The sequence below is a fragment of the Schistocerca cancellata genome, chromosome 8, assembly GCF_023864275.1.
Source record: "Schistocerca cancellata isolate TAMUIC-IGC-003103 chromosome 8, iqSchCanc2.1, whole genome shotgun sequence".
NCBI classification, from domain to species: domain Eukaryota; kingdom Metazoa; phylum Arthropoda; class Insecta; order Orthoptera; family Acrididae; genus Schistocerca; species Schistocerca cancellata.
In genome coordinates, this window is record NC_064633.1 from 88077267 (window position 1) to 88085253 (window position 7987).

Below are 7987 nucleotides of genomic sequence, written 5' to 3' on the forward strand. Positions count from 1 at the left end.
CATCCTGAGGAGTTTCAAAAAATATCGCACAGTAAAAGGTTAAAAAGTTTTCTATTGCATTGCTTATGCAGGGTACTCAGAAAGGGCGTTACAGGGTAGGCTGTGCTAAGAAGTGACTGTTAAGAAAAAAATTCGTTATGTTCCGCCGTTCCCGAGTTAATTAGCATTGAAGTTAGTCAGCCAGGCTGTTGCGACGCGGCGGCCGGAGTGGCCGAGCGGTTCTAGGCGCTACGGTCTGGAACCGAGTGACCGCTACGGTCGCAGGTTCGAATCCTGCCTCGGGCATGGATGTGTGTGATGTCCTTAGGTTAGTTAGGTTTAATTAGTTCTAAGTTCTAGGCGACTGATGACCTCAGAAGTTAAGTCGCATAGTGCTCAGAGCCATTTGAACCATTTTTTTGTTGCGCCGCAAACCGAAGTTTCCTGCCAGAGACGGTGTACCCAAACGCGTTCTTCGTTTGGTTTTCTAAAACGGAAAAGGAGACGTGGGCTGTGGAACGGAAGTAAGGATCGAACCTGAGGCATAGGCTGTGTAGTCTCGTGCGCTATCGTCTACGCTGTGAGCACAACTGGTTAACTGGTTACGAATTGCATCTGGTGGGCCTCAGGCAACTGTGTACTAAATGTTCAGAGAACAGTACTGCTCTGTATACATTTACTGTTCGTATGTTTGCTTCTAAAAGTCCTGTGTCGTATATCGATATTAAAGACATGCCTTACACATTACTTAAATAATAACAAATATAATGTTGTGGTTTAAACCATTTAAATCCGTATCCGAGAAGTTGGCCCAAGACTGATACTGGTTGATATTCAGGTTTAAAATAAAAGCAACTGTTGGTGACACATGCATTTAATACATTATTTGACGGCTGTTGATAGTCACCTTCCGAATATGTTTAAATCACTATGTAGGCTGAATCTGCTCTCGTCCGAATAGAGCTATTCTCTTGGCACCTTCGCGGATGGTACCATTTACGTTCCGGTGTTAGCGGAACACAGTGTACTGGTGTCTAACAAAGAAACTACCTCCACGCAGTTTCCGTGAGATCGCATGCCTTTTGGTCCCGTTAAACGTGGTTGCAACTGTATGTGCTCTTTGACGTGGATCCCCTCTTGCTTTTTGCGTAATTAGTGATCATTTTCTGCTGTAGTTAACCATGGTGCACCACCTCCTCTCCTTTGGGCAGCTGTGTCTATGGTTTGGAACGCTCCCAAGCACGTGCTGTGTGCAGTACCAACTCCTGAGCTACATTCATCACTCTTCGGCCCATGTGTCTTCCCCATCTGAAGTCACCTAAATGTTGCCTCTTGTAACGGAACATATTAACGGCTTTACTGTACCGAAGTATGCGATACCCTCCAAATTCAACCAGTTTAACGAGTATTTATGATTATAGAAAAGTTATTGTGTATGTTAACAATGATTGCGTAACATGTCTCCATAAACAGTCAACCCATTAAATTATACTGAATAACTAACCCACACAAAAGTTAATATCACTTGATCACTGATACAGCAAATGTCATCATGTAAAAACACTGAGTTCATCTTAAATAATTAATATGAAGTACGAAAAATAGTGTACAACTTAGGTATTTTGGATCTCCTTAAATAAAAATCACCCAGTGAAACCTATTTGTTCACTAGGAGCGGTTTCAGTTAGTATTCACGAAATCAATCCTGTTTTATACGAAAACCAATGCATTTCTTAATAATTCATGTTAATTACTTATTTATGCAAATTAGAGAAGTCAATTGACGAACTTCTAAAAAACGGACTTTTTGTAACAAAGAATTATTCTGTCAAGTCAACAAATCTGTCTGTCATTTTAATAACATGTTAAATTATGTCACTCGATGCAAATTAATAACTTTTCTGCACAAATTATGATAACAGATGTACATGTGCCTTGTAAACTATATCTCTTTTTAGTAGTTCTTTGACAATGTTATAAATACGAGCAGCAAGAAGGGTCGAGAAGCAGTCGGAATGTCACTTTGGTACAGTGTGTTAGTGTGTTATTGTTTGAGGTGGATAAACAATGCAAAGAACATGTAAAGGAAGTTGTGTTGTGTCATAGTCTTTGGTGGACAGTGGAATTAAGATGGCCACCAGAGAAATAAATATTTGAAGTTTACATATTTGTTGGTTTCGTTCATCCTTTATCATCAAAAGCACATAAAACAAAACACAGGACCTCATGGTTTTAACCCTAGACAACCAGATTTAGAGCCAGCATCAACATCGAGACACAGCAGCGATCCAGCAAGCAGCAGTGATTACTACAATGCATTGTAATGGCGCCAACCTAACATCAAGTGCTAACAAGCTCCGTAAATGGGAGTGGAATAGTGCGATTATAGCAATTAGCAATATCTACGACCAGGCGACCATTACACTCTGCACCATGTTGTAACGAAGAACACCACTACAGTGCACCGTAACTGCTCGCTAATTGACGCACACACTGACCTTCAACTGCTTTGTGTAGCGGCACGGGCCCAGTGTGGGGATGCAGTCATACTAACCTCAGGCCATGTGACGTTCAACTTTCTGTCATGACTGGGAGTTCTTTGGCGGCATACTTCCACACTTTCATTCATGTCTACCAAATAGTTGATATAAATCGAAATGAAAAGAAATGGCATAGGCTGACAGTGGGTGACAATCAGGCTGGTATCCCACCAACCTCTCTGGGGCGTCTCCAGACATGTATTTCCTGCTCATCTTGGCCTGGAATCTCATTGACCGGAGTAGAATTGTCTTCAGTGATGAGTCCCGCTTCGAACTGAGCCCCAATGAGCAGTGAAGTCGTGTCGATGCCCCAGACAGCAGTGGGAGACCAACCTGACATTCACACACCAGGCAGGGCCCTTCAACCGTGTTGGAATTTGGAACAATATCTCCCAGCAGGAAATCCAACAACTCTGTCGTTCTATGCCAAGCTGAAAAACTGCTTGCATAAAGGCCAGAGATGGATCAACGCATTATTGACTAACTCAATCTGTGAAGCTCTATTTCCTCAATAAAACATCTAATTTTTTTAAAAGTTGCAATCATTAATTTTTTTCTGCGTGTGTATGTCACGTTCATCGATTTCCGTCCCATTGCACAATTCCCTCGTGGTACGTCCTTCTTTTTCTTAGAGCTTATTTATGTAACCATACTCACTTTCGATGAGACCACAGCGGCTGCAGTTTAGCAGTGTCGTGTATGTTTATGTAACCTTACTTTCCGTAGGGCCTTACAGGCCATAATTTAACAATTTTTGTATATTTATGTAACTTAACTCATTTTAAAGTCACAGAGAGGCCACAGTTAAGCTTTTTTCGACGTTTATGTAACTTCATTTACTTTCAGTGAGTTCGTAGGAAGGCCATAGTTGCCGGCCCCTGTGACCGAGCGGTTCTAGGCGCTTCAGTCCAGAACCACGCGACTCCTACGGTCACAGGTTCGAATCCTGCCTCGGGCATGGATGTGTGTGATGTCCTTAGGTTACTTAGGTTTAAGTAGTTCTAAGTTCTATGGGACTGATGACCTCAGATGTTAAGTCCTATAGTGCTCAGAGCCATTTGAATCACTTTGAAGGCCATAGTTAAACAACAATAATTCTTCTATATTTATGCAATTTTCGTCATTCTCAGTGATGTCAGAGAGAGGCCATACTGAAGTATTTTTTGACATTGATCCACTTGGGTAAAACTTGTCTAATCTTTTCACAAATGCGTAACTATTCAAACCACGCCAAGGTAATATCTTAATCCACGCTTTCATTTTTTGAATAATACTTAACTCGATTAAATTTAATCATGTATATTTAGTCTTAACTGGCTGATGTGAATACGAGAATAGCTACATTTGTTTCAATTGAGTAACCATCTCACACTTGAATAATCACTTTCATTGTATGAATGTTGCTTAACCACTTTATCACTTAAATTGTGTGAATTACAGCAAGATATTGTTACCTTTCTGCAACTGCTTGGGGAGCAAATGTGCTGCAATATTAGTTGGTTATTCTGTCATAGGGACATGCTTTGCTTTTATATTTATTTATCAGTACGATGGGACCTAAAATCTAATCTAGAACTTTATGAGTTAATTGTTAATTTTGCTATGTTTTGGTGAATGAGTCCCCATTTCTGTAATTAGGATGATGTAGACGATGAGTTTGAAATATGTTCTGGTTATTGCCAACCTCCCGGCATCATGTTTTAAATGTCTCTTATTCGTGAGTAATCTTTGCTGCGATACGTGCGCCCACTAATCGATTTTCTGTGTGTTCGAAAATGGTTCATATGGCTCTGAGCACTATGGGACTTAACATCTATGGTCATCAGTCCCCTAGAACTTAGAACTACTTAAACCTAACTAACCTAAGGGCATCACACACATCCATGCCCGAGGCAGGATTCGAACCTGCGACCGTAGCAGTCCCGCGGTTCCGGACTGAGCGCCTAGAACCGCTAGACTGTGTGTTCGCTCCTGCTTCTGCTGTACTAATTTGCTTAACTAAGATTTTTGGGATTTTTATTGCCTCAGCCAGTGAGAATTAAAAGTGACTGTGCTGATAGCAGGGCTTGCGTGTTTGAAGAAGGTCTAAGTTTCTTATTTCTGTTCAGTTCTGTGACAAATTTCGTCGTGTTCTTTTCTTGTGTGTATTTGCCGAGTGGTAAGAAATGTGGCTGCTCTGACTTACACTGAGAGGGAAGGACAGTGATGTATGGGTGTTGCATGGGTTTGTGTATGTCAAAGTACTATGAGAATCATGCACAACACTCTTCAATGCACCTCCACTGGAAAATAAGGAAATATTTTTCTTCAAATGTGAGCTTGACGAGCCATATTGGAACGAAGGGTCTGTTCTCAGGCAGCATGAAAAGTAAAGTGGAACTAGCAATTAGGATTAATGTGCACTAGTTTCCACTCTATATGATATATTTGATTCCTAATTGAATTGTGCGAACATATTCTCATTTGCCTGTTGTTTCTCGGGGGTTTGTTAGTTTCAAGCATACTTTATAGGTAAAGTCTTTGTCTTATTGTGCTATGAGTACCATGTGGCTTTTGTGGCATATTAAGCCGGCCGTTGTGGCCGAGCGGTTCTAGGCGCTTCAGTCTGGAATCGCGCGACCGCTACGGTCACAGGTTAGAATCCTGCCTCGGGCATGGATGTGTGTGATATCCTTAGGTTAATTAGGTTTAAGTAGTTCTAAGTTCTAAGGAACTGATGACCTCAGATGTTAAGTCCCATAGTGCTCAGAGCCATATTTTGTTATATTAATCATTGTGTTTTTTCTAAATGATTTGTAACTTTTGGGTTTCAGTAATTATTGAGGGATATAAAGTCTTTCGCAGTTATTTATACGTCGTCGACTCATTGAGTATAAATATCAACTTTTATAAATTTTTGTCTTTGAAGAACTATGAGGCTATGCTTGTATAAATCATGCAGACTGTAATATTGTGTTTTCAGTACAATCACTACTTCCATGGGAATTATTTTTCTTGTCAGAGATTTTTCAACAGCGTGAGATTGATTGCAATATCCTAGTAGATTTCTATCAGATTCCAGAAGGTATGGTTCCCTCGAGATCTTCGGATCAGCAGTTTTAGTACCATGCTCCATGCAGTGTTCTACGAAAATTCTATGTACTCAGCTTCTTTATAGAAAAGTGTTCTGAATTACATGTGATACGCCAGGCTAAACCCGTTGGGCAGAACAGGTAATAGGATTGTGGAAAGCGCCAAAGGTTGAGGTCAATTTCTCCTAATTGTCATTTATTGTAATTTAATAACCTTTACAAGCAAAGCGGCACATAGCCGGACCTTTACCGAATGCAACTCTTTCACGGCTGAAGGCCTCCAAACAAGAAATCTTAACAATCAACAAGATAAAAATCCAATTAAGATAGCTATAAAATGATTTTAAAAAAGAAACCAGCAAACATATGCAAAGTGCAATACCAATGGCTGAGGGCCACAATTAAATTTCAAAATTTTAGAATATATTGTCATATACTTTTAAAGGCAGGAGGCTAGAATGTTTAACAACAAGAAATCTTAAAAATCAACAAGATTAAAATGCAATTAAAGAGGCAAACCAAAAAATAAAAAAACGTATCACGGCTACGTGGAAAGCCTTAATGCTAAGCAGATAGAACTACATATGAAAGGTGGAATATCAATGGCTGAAGGCCACAATTAAGTTTCAAATTTTAAAATATATTACCATAATCTTTTAAAGGCAGAAGGCCGCGATGTTTAAGTTTGGAGGTAAATTTAAAAATTAATTTTTCAAAAAATTTTTAAGAAAATAAAACAAATAACCATAAGCCTTGACTATAAGCCGGCCGGTGTGGCCGAGCGGTTCTAGGCGCTACAGTCTGGAATCGGGCGACCGCTACGGTCGCAGGTTCGAATCCTGCCTCGGGCATGGATGTGTGTGATGTCCTTAGGTTAGTTAAGGTGAAGTAGTTGTAAGTCCTAGGGGACTGATGACCTCAGAAGTTCAGCCCCATAGTGCTCAGAGCCATTTGAACCCTTTGAACCTTAAATTTAAAGTAGCTGACAACAGATAATGAAACACCGGTGGCACTCAAAAGCCTCCAGGGAGGTCTGTCTGCCCTCGTTCACTTATGTGAGACAGGTGGTGAGCCCAACTACACTTGATCCGTCGGAACCCAACCAGGGGGCAGCCACGGACCGACCGACACAACGACTTGCTTCCCGTCAGTCAGTACATGAGAACTCAAACCGGAAATGTTACAAATGTGGTAATCCACAATGGAGTATGTATTAGCTGTCAAAATTACACACCATGTTGAACAGTGACAACAGGTGAGGAAAGGACGCTGCCTGAAATTACGTTAGTGCCCAAGGCAGGTAACCGGAACAGTAACGCCCACAAGACAGAAAATTCCACTGGTGCCCTCAAATAGTAGTCGACCAAAATAGTTAATTGCACCGCATGGCGGCTAAATTTCAGCAGTGGAAACACTCGGTGTTGCTCATAGGAAAACCTCCCCAACAGCAAACCACCGAAACGAACCAACACAACACGAAAGGACGTGGCTTGGGTAGTTGCAACCACTACTCAACTTTGACGCTCTGGGTCGGTGAACCACGAAGCTCGTAGCGATCGGACAGCTCCTCACACGCTCCGACACTGCGCATGGGCTCCCAGCGGACCCAGCCGACTGCACCGCGCGGATATAACTTCCCTGGTCCGCAGCAACCGACCGACTGCCTGCTGGTCCGTCCGCGACTGCTGCTCCGTCGCGACTGCACTGCTGGTGCGTCTCCCACTCACTTCCAGACACACGACGGCGGAAATACTGGTTCGGACAAAACCATGCAGAGAAAACACGCCCACTGCCTAAAAGACATCCCTGCACCAGGAGAGGACAGAGCCAAGTTCCACAAGATGGTAATTGGAGGGGCCCAGAAGTGCTCAGAGAACCAGTTAAACGTCGTCCGATGAGACGATCGACCTCTCAGAGCCAGTACGCCGACAACATTTAAAATAACTTGTCCAAGGAAATCTCGCCGACTACACACTCAACATGACAAACACTTGCACGAAGACCTGAACGATACACAACAGTAACCAAGCACTCACGAAGACAAATCGGGAGTCGATGCACACACACATACACAGCCGACTGGAGAACGATCGGCGAGCCAAAACGCGTCGTCCGGTAGGACGACCGATCAACGGTCCACCAAGACCGTGGCCCGGCTCAAGTGATGTGTGCCGGCAATGGTCGGGCGAGCCATGTCGACGCAGACCTCACTGCTGCTCCAACCCGACTCCACTAGTGGCGCATCACAACTCCCCGACTGGCAGGTCCGGACTGCGCTCCAGGCGTGTTATCACTGACTGGCAGATCTGAACTCGCAACCCGAACTGCGACCAACTTGCAACAGAGAACGAATGGGGAGTAATAGCAGTCGAGCCAAGATATTACGAGAGGGGATAT

General features: G+C 42.6%; 1 non-coding gene across 1 annotated transcript; it reads left to right on the forward strand.

The window, feature by feature from the left end:
* Positions 1-201: 201 nt before the first annotated feature.
* On the forward strand, positions 202-285 carry Trnap-ugg (transfer RNA proline (anticodon UGG)). Its single transcript has one exon. It is a non-coding gene; the product is annotated as a tRNA-Pro (tRNA).
* The last annotated feature ends 7702 nt before the right edge of the window (positions 286-7987 follow it).